The sequence below is a fragment of the Diceros bicornis genome, chromosome 2, assembly GCF_020826845.1.
Source record: "Diceros bicornis minor isolate mBicDic1 chromosome 2, mDicBic1.mat.cur, whole genome shotgun sequence".
NCBI lineage: Eukaryota > Metazoa > Chordata > Mammalia > Perissodactyla > Rhinocerotidae > Diceros > Diceros bicornis.
Window position 1 is genome coordinate 5,076,191 of NC_080741.1, and position 9,783 is coordinate 5,085,973.

Sequence of the window (9,783 nt, forward strand, 5' to 3'; positions counted from 1 at the left end):
TGTATAAACTCCCCAAAATCTTTGGCTGATTTCTGACCTGTGCACGTGTGGGAGAGACATCACAGAGCCCAGTGGAAAGCAACAGCCAGAAGGCCATGGAGCTAAGCAAGTATTTCAGTGGCCGCACAACATAAGGAGGCTGAATTTAAAGTTTGAGTCCTGAAAAATTAGAAGGGCTTGGTGAATACCTCAAACTTTCCATTGAAATTCCAGACTAGCCATACTTTAGGAAAAATTACTGTGTCTCAGGACAGGGAGTTTTGCCCTAGGAATAAAGGCAAAACTGAAACAAATCTGCCTTCACAAAGTATAAAAGTAAGTCTACAGAAACTCAGGGCAATGAGTCAATAATTAAACTGGTGACTAGAACAAAAATCAACACTATTCAGAGGAAGATAACACAGTCCAGAGTCTCTATAAGATGTCAATCACAATATCCAATATATAATAAAGAAGAAAAAAAGATTACTAGATATGTTGTATCAGTCTGGGCCAAATCAAGGGACAGAAACCACACAATAATTTGAACTAAAATAGTTAAATATAAAGAATTATTAAATTATGATAGAAGAGTAATTATAAAGATGTAAAGAGAACTCAAAAAGGTACTCTGGGGCTGAGGGAGAGTCCTCAAGGAAGAACAAAGTTGGAAGGGGGTTTCCTTCCCAAGAAGGGTTCAGACCTCATTGGAGAAAGTGTGGTTATAGTGCAATAGAAGGCAGAGAAGTTCACTGGTTGCTCACCCAAAGCTGGTCCACATCAGCAGGCAGCAGGCCACAACCTTCCAGTACACAGGAAGATGACGCTGGTGTTCACAGAGGGAGTCAGGGTGTTAGAACCCTGCTTGCTGGCAGAGTGGTGCAGCCTGGGGTGTGCACTGTTTATGTTTGGAGGACCTTAGGAAACAATTCTCTGAGGTGCAGGCAAGCCCAAGCAGAGTCAGAGGACCACTGCCAGCACAAGGTCTGAGACATGGTGGTGTCTGCATCAGGAAGACACCAGGAAACAATTCTCTATGATGTGGGCAAACTGAACCTGGTGAGCAGCTGCACAGGGAATTGGGGCACCTCGCCCAGTACAAGGCCTGAAATGTGCTATTGTGCACATCAGGAAGGCTGCAGCGTGGTGGTCACCAGGCCTGGGCTAGGACTGCCAGGTCACCAGAGGGCTATGTGCTCTAGGCACACACTTGAGGCAGTGCACCACTGGATGTTCCCCTCCACACACATACTGATGGACTCTGCAGCAAGAGGAAGTGAAAACAATGCAGTATATCAGAACCAGGAAGAGAAATGCCCTTCTTCCTGCAATGTGCCTCCAGTCTCCTCCACTAATAAAGCTTAACATCATGCTCACTACATAGAAGAAATTCTTGAAGAGTCAATCCATTTTCACAGAGAAGGTACTAAAGGGTGAATTTGGAATTAAGATGCAATAAATTGATAACAGGAAATTGATAACAAAGAAACAGGAAAATGTGATCTAAAGCTAAGAGGAAAAGCCATCAATAGAAATCAACCCTGGGATTAAATGTTGGAATTAGTAGACAAGGACACTGCAACAGCTATTATAAATATATGTTCAAGGACTTAAAGGAAAACATGTCATAACGATTGAATAGATGGGAAATACCAGCAAAGAAATGGACATGATAAATAAAGAACCAAATGGAAATTCTAGATCTGGAAATGAAATGAAGAAATTATTTAACAGCATATTGGAAGTAGGAGAAGGAAAGGTCAACAAACTTGGAGACAGATTAACAGAAATTATCAAATCTGAAGAACAGAGAGAAAAAATTTGAAAAAAATATAAAGAGCCTCAGTGACCTATGGAACAATATCAAGGGGTCGAATATAGGTGCAATTGGAGTCTCAGAAGGAGAGGAAATAGAAAATGGGGCAGAAAAACATATTTAAAGAAATAATGGTGAAAAACTTCAGTTTAGAGATCCAGGAGTCTCAGAAAACTCCAAGCAGATAGACACAAGGAAAACTACATCTAGTAAGATCATAATCAGATGGCTGAAAACTAAAGAAGGAGAAAATCTTGAAATCAGCTAGAGAAAAAAGACATTGCATACAGGAGAAAAACAATACAGATGACAGCTCACTTATGATCAGAAAAAAAAAATGGAGACCAGAAGACAATGGAATTCACCTTTAAGTGCTGAAAGGAAATAAACACTGTCAACCCAGACGTTTTTAGATAAACCAAAGCTGAAGAAATTTGTCACTCACAGACTTATACTACAAGAAACATTAAAGGAAGTTGTTCTGGCTGAAGTGAAGCAGCACTAAACAGAAATTTGAATCTATGGGAAGGAATGAAGAACACTGGACATAGTAAATATTTGGATAAATATGAAAGACTACTTTTTCTTCTCTTAATTTATTTAAAAGACAACTGTTTAAAACAAAAATTTATAACATTGTATTGTGAGGTTTATAATCTACACAAATGTAAAATATATGACAATGATAGCAAGAAGGATGGGGTGGCATAAATAGAATTATACTGTTGCAAAATCTTATACTTTGAATGAAGTGGTACAGTATCAACTCTAAATAGACTAAGATAATTTAAGATGCAGATTGTAATCCTTAGAGGAATCGATAAAAAATTACATATATCTTAAAAACAGAGGGATCTAAATGGAATACTCAGAAATATTTGATTAACTGATATGAAGGCAGAAAAGGAGGAGCAGAAGATGGGACAAACAGAAAACAAATGGCAAACTGTAGACCTCAACCCAACTGTGTCAACAAGTACTTTAACTGCAGATGGATTACACACTTCAATTACAAGGCACAGAACTATTAGGCTGGATTTCAAAAAGCAAGACCCAACTATATGGTCTCTACTAGAGACTGGTTAACATCCAATTTAGCACTGAATAGATATTTCTAATTTGTACATAATGAAATCGGAAATATTCCTGGTTTTAACTAAATATGTCTAAGATATTTGGTAGGTCAATTAAACTTTTTACAGTTTTCTTTAAGAGTCACAACTCACTAAACAGATGGAATTTGGGGATTTCATGAGACAGTCTTGTTTCTGCTGTTGCCAATTGGTCATCCACATAACTTCCCGCTCCCTCCGTAACTGTATGCACTCACATGTCATGAACAAACCTCAGACATGATCTAATATCTAATACCACTCTTTAAGCATAAAAAATCAGTTTGAAATTCTAATAGTCTTTAATGAAGACAGAAATGATCAGTTACATATACAAATCAAATAATCTGAGATCACATTGATTCGATGAGAATCAATAGATATTAGCTCAGAGCTGGATTAGCATGGATGTTAGCTCAGGGCTGATCTTCCTCACAAAAAAAAAAAGTGTTCCACAGCAGCACTTGTTGCTAATTTCGAGAGGCAATGTGTAGTGGTCAGAGACGAAGGGGCCCAGCAGCCCAACAGATCTTGCTCTGACCGCTGTCTCCTCCTCTTACTGGCTGTCAGACAAGTTACTAACTTTTGGTTTTCTTGGCTGTCACTCGTCTGTTTAGGAGGATGACTGGGAGCCAGACTGCTTAGGTTCTAGTCAAACCACCTCCTTCTAACTAAGTAACTTTGGGCAAGTTCCTTAACTTCTCTATGCCTTAGCTTCCTCCTCTGTAAAATGAGTATAATAATTACAGCATCAACCTTATATGGTTTATAGGGTTGATTGAGTGAATGTTTGTGAAGCACTTAGAGCAGTGTCTGGTACACAGAAAGCATATAACTCTTTGCTAAATTAAATAAATACCTTCCTGGGGCCAGGCCTGTGGCCTAGTGGTTAAGTTCAGTGCTCTCTGCTTTGGTAGGCCAGGTTCAGATCTCTGGCAGGGACCTACACCACTCGTCAGTGGCCATGCTGTGGGCGGTGACCCACATACAAAATGGAGGAAGATTGGCACAGATGTTAGCTCAGGGTGAATCTTCCTCAAGCAAAAAAAAAAAAAAAAAAAAAGAGGAAGATTGGCAACTGATTTTAGCTCAGTGCAAATCTTCCTCAGCAAAAAATAAATAAATAAATAAATACCTTCCTCATTGGGTTCTTATAACAATTAATGGAGATGAATTATATAAATCACTTACCACGATGTTTGTACCTATGATGGTAGGTATTCAATCAACAGTGTTGTCGTTGCCATGGGGTGATCACTGCTGAACATTAGCAATTGTCTTACTAGCACACTTCCCAGCATGCACTGCAGAGAAGTCTCTGTTGGCTAATTAACAACGAGCTGATGACCTTTATGCATTTTATATAGACTATATAATCAAGTATCAAAGTGGTGGTAAGGGAAAATTTGTTTACAAAAAGACTGCTAAGAAGTTAAAAAATAAAAGTTGCAGGGGATAATGCTAATAGGTATAAAGTTGTAGCGGTCAAGACTGTTCAAAGCTGATGAAAATGTAGTGAAGAACGAAAGCTTTAAGAATTGTTACCTTTCAGGCGGGTATAAATAATCAAGAAGGAAATCAGGCTTTCAAAGATCTTGGTCTACAGACTGGCAGCAACAGCATCCCCTGAGAGCTTGGTAGAAATGCCCTACGAGCTTGGTAGAGTCTTGGGCCCTACGAGAATCAGAATTAAAAAGAGCCCCAGGGGCCAGCCCCCTGGTGTAGTGGTTAAGTGCGCGCCATCTGCTACTGGTGGCAGGTTCAGATCCTGGCGCGCCCCGACTCACCGCTTCTCCAGCCATGCTGAAGCCGCGTCCCACATACAGCAACTAGCAGGATGTGCAACTACCATGTACAACTATCTACTGGGGCTTTGGAGAGGGAAAAAAAAACGAGGAGGATCAGCAATAGATGTTAGCTCAGGGCCGGTCTTCCTCAGCAAAAAAGAGGAGGATTGGCATGGATGTTAGCTCAGGGCTGATCTTCCTTACAAAAAAAAAAAAAAAAGAGCTCCAGTTGATTCTTAAGCAAATTAAAATTTGAGAAGCATTGTTGTAGAATATTTTCCCTTTCTGTGTTTTTCCCTGGAGTTTATTTTGGATCTACCATATTAGTAATATTGAGATTTGGGTAACATTATGTCTCTTTAGAGTGATACGTTTTTCTCTGAAGATTCAACTTTAAAATTTAGCTACACGCGTGCTTTTATTATATCCCGGGGACGAATTTTTCTAATCAAAAGCCACTTCTGGTTTAATAATGCAAATCAGTATGAGAAGAGTCACCAAGCATGTTTCATAGTAAATGTCACTGGCATTTCTCAATTTCATTACATGAGGGATGCTTGTTTTTTAAAAATCATTTCTGATTCACTAGAGTTCAGAATTTCATCGGTTTTCACAGCTGACCCTTGCTCAGCCTGAAGATGAGAAATGAAGGACGAAAACGGGTCCCCGATTCATGCTTCCTCTGTGGTATGTAACGAAGTCACAACTCACTGACTTTTAAAATAGAACGTTTCAAGAACAAATATTTTATTTGGATGTATCTAAAGAGCTAAAATATTTCTATTGAAACTCCTTGTGAGAAAACATTCTAGATATGAAACATCTGTTTGTGGTCATTTCTGTTAAAGACTAATATTTGCACAGGTCAGGGAGGCCCATGGGTGACACTGCGTTGTTCTAAGTACAGTATTTCCATGATGTAGTATTCCTGAAGGATTGGGTAGCAGTATTCACCCTATCAACATGGTTCAAACATTCCCAACATATTTGGGAATATGTATATCTGCAAATACACGAAACTGGCTTTCTCATTTTCCTTCTTCCTTTTTGGGGATAGAGGGTGGGGATGGCATGGGTGAGGGTTGGCCACAGCTATGGAAACACCCCGGGAGCTCAATATCGGGGCAAAGTGCCTGGGAAGAGGCAAGGGAGACAGGAGCATTAGCCTCAGCACTTCTCAGGAGGCGTCATACCACCAGTGGCACTTTCATACGACACCCTGGCCCAGAATGAAGGTGACCAAGGGACCTGCCGTTGACTTTGGCCCCACCTTTTGCAGAGCAAGGGGTCTGAAAGTTATCCCCTCTAGCCTAACCTGGAACTCAAGGACTCATGGTCAAATCTTTTGGCTTTCCACCTCAGTTACACAATTGGAATCACCTGGGTAGCTGTAAAAGTTACTGATGCCCAAGTCTCACCCCCAGACGTTCTGATTTAATTGTTCCGAGGTACAACCTGGGCACTAAGATGCCTTAAAGTACCCCTAGGGACCAATGTGCAGTCAGGGGGCTCCGTGCCACAACACTTAGAGATCACTCCTCTCTCCTTTCCTCAAGACACCCCCTCCTGCCCGATTGCAGCTCCTCTGATCATTCAATTCCTTCTCTCTCTCCCCAGAGTTGCCACCTTGGCAACTTTCCAAGGCTGTGTCCTTCTACCTGCAGTGAATGAGCCCCAAGACTCTCAGGTTTTAGAAATTGTTATGGGCTGAATTGTGTCCTTGCAAAACTCATATGTTGAAATACCTCAGAATGTGACTGTTTTGGGAGACACGGCCATTAAGGAGGTAATTAAGGTAAAATGAGTTCATACGGGTGGATCCTGAGCCAATGTGGTAAATTTATAACAAGAGGAGGTTAGGTCGCAGACAGGCATAGAGGGAAAACGTGAAGACAGAGGGAGAAGAGTGTCCTCTGCAAGCCAAGGAGAGAGGCTTCCTAAGAAATCAACCCTGCTGACAACCTCACCTTGGACTTCTAGCCTCCAGAACTGTGAGGAAGCAAATTTATGTCGTTGAAGCTGCCCTGTCTGTGGGACTTGTCATGGGGGCCCAAGCCAGCAAAGACCGAATCTTCCCACGCACAGGGTGCCTTGTGAGTCAAGGTCCTTCTCTCCCCAGAGGTTGATTCTGCTGGGCATGCAGATTAGTCTAATATCTGAGAGGGCTTTCTGCACAGAAAGGAACACTCATAATGATATGAACTTTGCTTAAAGCTCAATAGATTGAGCATTTAGACATTGATATAAAATTTGATTCAATTCCCTCAATTTAAACTGAAACTGCAAGTCCAATATAATTGATTTTTTTGAACACTTCAACACTTTAAATAGCAGACAAAATACACAAATGTGATGACAGAACTTATTACAACATTTAACTTTAAACTATTCTGAATATCAAATATCATATGTTAAATTTATTTATTCGTTCAAGTTGCTTTATACCTCCCTAGGATTGTGGATGAACTTATTTTTACATCTTCCTAATGTTTCAGTAATATTAGTTTGAGGGCCAGCACCATAGCCTTGTGGTTAAGTTCTGTGTGCTCTGCTTCAGCGGCCTGGGTTCGGTTCACGGGTGCGGACCTACGCCACTAGTTGGCAGCCATGCTGTGGTGGCGACCCACATACAAAATAGAGGAAGACTGGCATGAATGTTAGCTCAGGGACAATCTTCCTCAAGCAAAAAGAGGAAGATTGGCAACAGATGTTAGCTAAGGGCAAATCTTCCTCAGCAAAAAAATAAAATAAAATAAAAAATATTAGTTTGACACCTTCTAGGTCATGATTTTCAGCAGACCCCAAAACTCACTGAGGTTCTGGATTTTTGGCTATTTCTTGGTTGAGGCACAAAATCAGTATTTTCTCCACAACTGATTCAAACCCAATAGTTACAATCTGAGCCTCTTTTTCTTATTGTAAAAATTAGTCAAGTTGCTTAGAATTTTTAAGTCCACTCCTTTCTCTAGATTTAAGTTTGTCACCAGAACTCGATGTTTGTCTCTGAAAATAATGTATTTTGAGTCTCACTTGGCCAAGATTATATACCGCATTGCCCAATATTGGAATAGACTGATCTGGTCTATTAGAGTTATAAACAACGTATGTGTCTTTACTGGTGTTTTATTACCATTAGTGGAACCACTGGGATTTCATTCCCTAGGAGTTGAGTCTGTGTGCTCGGCACCCCCCTGCAGGACGTGTAGGAAATTTATTACCTTGGAATACAGCACCAAGTCCGCTTTTTGTTTGGTTTTGGTGACTGACCCCTGGTGCTGATTAACTGTTGGACCCCCTTTCCATCTAATTATTCTACACTTGCTGTTAACTCATCAATTAAAAGCTCATACCCTCTCATAGACTCCACTTGTTTCAGTTAACCTTAATATATTTTTATGCTGAAATCATCACATCATGACCAGTGCCTGAACTTGATGAACCACACGAAAAGTATCTTCCAATTTGTTAATGTGGAAGGTGCCTTGTTCAAAGACTCCAACCAGTCCAGGGTTCCTCCCATCCTCACTCCAACCACAGGGAGCAGGAGAAGGGCAGTCCCAGCCACACAGGCATGGGATCTTTTGTGAGGAGCAGATGAATGGAAAGACACAGGATGACGTCTCTCCTCCCTTGGCTGATTTGGGAACACTCTGGAGAGGCTAGAAGCAAATACACGTGGTCAAGAGGGACTGTGTGAGTTCAGACCCAAGCTGAGTCACTCTGGGGGCTCATGCAACAAAGCATGGCCCAGAGCTGGGAGGAATGCTCCCCTTGCCCACGGTAATGATGAGTATGACGACAGCCTTTTATTATCGATTTATTATCGATTTGTGCCAGACTTTGTTTTCTTACTTTGTATATATATACTATCTCATTTAATAGTCCTCAAAATAGTCTTTTGAGCTAGGTATTGTTTATCTTTATTGTGCAGATCAGGAAACTGTAGCTTAGTGAGACTAGGTAATATCCAGCAAGTCGTATGGCAGGGATTTTATCTAATTGCCAAAGTTTTTTTTAACTTAAACTTTGTCATTAAGGTAAAATGCACATACTGAAAAGTACTATCACAAGTGTGCAGACTGATGAATTATCACAAAGTGGATAGCCCATTATAAACACCCACTCTGTGGATCAGGGAAATAGAACATTACCAGCACCCCAGAAGCATTCCTTATGTCCCTCCTCCCCAATGTTTACCTACTACTCTGACTTCTAACACCATAGATTAATTTTGTCTACTTTTTTAACTTTATATGAATCAAGTCATATAGTATGAATTCTTTAGTGCCTAGCTTCTTTTGTTAAATATTATGTTGCGAGCTTTTTTCCCTAATGTTGTGTGTAGCAATATTTCATTTATTACCATTACTGTATAGTATTCCATCGCTTCAGTATAATACTTTTTTTTTATTCTACTGTTGATGGGCATTTGAGCTATTATAAAAATGCTGCTATGGACATTCTTGTAAAGGTCCTTTGGTGCAAAAAACATGAACACGCTTTTGTAGGATGTATACATATGGATGGAATGGATACGTCCTAGGATGTAGGCATGTGCAGCTTCAGGAGATTTCACATGCATCACATCACCTCAAGGAGTACATGGTATCAACAGGACATGTTATTGGTGATATTAACTCTGACCAATTTTTAAGGTCATGTCTGCCAGTTTTCTCTGCTGTAAAGTTACTATTTTCCCCTTTCCATACACTATTCAGTAAAAGCAAGTCACTGAGTCCAGCCCACACTCAAGGGGGAGGGAATTAAGCTCCACCCTCTGGAGGAAGGAGTATGAAAGACTTATGTTAAAGCCACAGGAGTTAATAGATTAATAAATAACTTGGGGAGATACCTTGAGGTTATGCAAATACCTTGTTTCTCCTAAAAGTTTCATTACTAATTTTAGCATTCATCAGTGGATCTTGCTTGCAATAGTTATTACTGTGATTTCAATGGTTATTAAACATTATGATATATTTTAATAGTAATTTTCTATTTCCCTCATTCCTTCTATGTTTAGTACTTGCAATTCTTCTATTAGGAAAATTTGTCCCTTCTCATTTATTTATTTATTTCAGTATGGAGGCAT